Source organism: Pieris napi, chromosome 24 (genome assembly GCF_905475465.1).
Source record: "Pieris napi chromosome 24, ilPieNapi1.2, whole genome shotgun sequence".
NCBI lineage: Eukaryota > Metazoa > Arthropoda > Insecta > Lepidoptera > Pieridae > Pieris > Pieris napi.
In genome coordinates, this window is record NC_062257.1 from 832,404 (window position 1) to 835,452 (window position 3,049).

Consider the following 3,049-nt stretch of genomic DNA (forward strand, 5'->3'; position numbering starts at 1 on the left):
CTTGTGGAAGCCCCTCTTTTGTGGAGGCCATGGGGCTGTAGCAAGCTGGGGGCTGCGCAAGAAACCCACTTTTGTGGTCACACAATTCTTGAATAATTATATAACGACATACTCGAAATCCGAAGTCGACTCCGGGGGTCTTGAAAGAGATTAACCTATGTGTACCCAACTATTACGTGTGGCGTAGGCGGCGTCCACGTCTACTAGCAGTGCCCAGTGCTAGAACAAATTTGCTAGGCAAAGCTGCGAGAACGCGCACCTTAAGGCCGATTTACATTATCTTAGTGTTTAGGAGAGTGCTTTAGGATAGTACTTTAGTTGAAACATGTAAACGCTACTTGCTTTAGTAAACGCTACGCTAAAGAACTTGCCTTTCAAGTTCTACTAAAGCACTCTCCTAAACACTAAGGGTGAGATCTATAGTGCGCACTTGGACTTTGCTCAGACTTTACTTACGAAAAACACTAAGGTTAAACTATGATTTAGTATATTTATAGACATTTTAACGGTGAGATTAAGCTAAGCTCAAGCTAAGACAGAAATTGATGTTTCATTTCAAGCAATACCTTCTTTATTATCCTTTAAAAAAGTAAAAAATGGTTATAGTTAAGTCTGAGCAAAGTCTAAGGGTGAGATCTATAGTGCGCACTTAGACTTTGCTCTGACTTAACTATCGAGCTAAGACACAGTCGGTATTTATAGAGCAAACTGCGAATCTCTCCCTAGTGTTGGCTTAGCTTAATCTCAAGTCCACGAAATCGACGACTTACCAAAAACTTTGACTATAAGCCTAACAAAAATAATGGCCCAAAATTTGCTTTACCATCATATCTTTTACTGGACTTTTTATTTTTGTCGGTTTTTAATGAACGGTGTTGCCATTTTGTATCGGAGTTCCATAGACTTTGGGAAAAATAGAATTTGAATTCAAAGAAATTATAAATGATCTTGATAAATACCTATGAAATGCATGGAATAAAATAATTACACATTATTATGGTATTTATTGTTGTTTATTTATATTATTTATGTAATTGTTCAAACCCCATTTTTGAGAAATCTTAAAAATAACTGGTGTGATTTTGTATGTCACCTGGCAGCCCTGGCATATTATAGTGACAACGAAATTCAAACTATAACCTAACCGATGTCTCTCGCTTCACATCTGTTATTTGCGTTTCCCTGAATCTTCTACCATTTATTACCTGACTACCCTAAAAAATTTGAGATAGGAGTGGAACATATGAAATTATAAAATCTGTTAGAAATAGAATTTCTTCAACAAAAATATAAATTAGTATTAGAAATATGTATTACACTTAAAAAAAGAATCAGAAAATAAATGATTAAAATGAAACAAGTTTTGTTTTGATATTCTTTATTACCAAACAAATTACCTAGTTAAATTGTGCAATCACAGATTGCCGGAATGTTAGACCTGTAGGAGATCTTTCATTGTTTCTGTGTTACTCAACTTCTGCTGTCAGCAAGATCACCATCATCATAAGCATCGCCTCTCTGTATACCTATATTATGCAATACACCACAAGCTATAATTATATATAACTAGTATTTGTCAATTTTGACTGTAGTCCTAGCTGTAAACATGGAAATTTCCTTTTTCACACTCCGAAAAACCTTTAAAAAATATGCCTAGTTCTTATTTGAGAATAATTATAAATATTGTCAGCTCTTGTCATTGGATTTAAAAGTGTTGTTAAGATGAAGTTAAGTGCTGGATAACCGCTGTCACCTACTAAAACAGGCATTTTCTAAATATCCTGCTGTCATGTGAACTGCCAGGCCACCTAGTCACTATAGCAAATATTTCCATATCAGGCCCATTATTGCTTGCACATTTACAGAAAAATACCCTTTTTTATTTCTGTATGCTTCAGAGTGAGCGATACCTTTGGGTCTATTAATTTTTATATGGGTGCAGTCAATAGCTCCGATTATACTGTTTAGGCCATGGTGAGTATTAGATCTTCCTAATTCTTCAAACTTCGTTTTGGCTGTGTTCATATTTCTTGGAAAATTTACAAATCTAGGAAGTAATTTACTCAACTCTGCAGAGACTTTATTTATAATTAAACAGACTGTAGATTGGCTTATGCCACACACCATCTGTAATGTCAATGAATTATTATTAGTTACATATATGTTATGTTTCTGAAAGTCAGAAGACAAATGTCTTCAACATATAATGTATTTAAAATCATTTGAGAATACATAGGTATAATATTCAAATCGAAAAACCATACATATTTATGAACACAATATTACCTGAAAACATCCAGTTGCATTTTTATGCCTTAATGCAATAAGTATTTGCAATTGCGGTAGGTTTAGCGATCCTCTGTTGTTATAAGGTTGCAAGTTTGTAATGATCAGCGGCAGGATCACATTTAATACCGTGTGTTTCAAAATACGGTTCCTTCTTTTGAATTCATTCTCACCGTACAGGATGGAAGGATTTTGGTTGTATTCGTTCCGAACATATACAACACTTTAGGCAAAATTTTCAATTGTTGATATTTGATACAAGTGCTCTGTTGCTGTTGTCAAAACAATGCGATCCGTTCTACGTAACAAAATTATTGTCATCTTTAAATAATTAATACATTTTCTAAAGGTTACTCGTAAATTGCTAGTTATTGCAATAATAAAATAAATGAATACATAAATAACAATAAATTGAAGATATATGTATACCGTTTTAGATGTTTAAATATTTGTTATTGTTTACTTTTTTAAAGGATAATAAACAAAGTATTGCATGAAATGAAACATCAATTTGTATTTTGACATTTGCTGTCTTAGCTTGGGCTTAGCTTAATCTCACCGTTAAAATGTCTATAAATACGAAATCATAGTTTAACCTTAGTGTACACTAAGCAAAGTTTTTCGTAAGGTAAGTCTGAGCAAAGTCCAAGTGCGCACTATAGATCTCACCCTAAGTGCGCTCTATAGATCTCACCCTAAGATAATGTAAATCGGCCTTTACATATACTCAATGAAGTAGCGGACGGCACAGATCTTTTTACAT

At 33.8% G+C, this 3,049-nt stretch overlaps 1 long non-coding RNA gene across 1 annotated transcript; it reads right to left on the reverse strand.

The window, feature by feature from the left end:
• Nucleotides 1-1,361: 1,361 nt before the first annotated feature.
• LOC125061926 lies at nucleotides 1,362-2,654 on the reverse strand. Its single transcript, XR_007119109.1, has 2 exons — nucleotides 2,287-2,654; nucleotides 1,362-2,127 (listed from the first exon to the last, which is right to left on the reverse strand). It is a non-coding gene; the product is annotated as an uncharacterized LOC125061926 (long non-coding RNA).
• Nucleotides 2,655-3,049: the final 395 nt, after the last annotated feature.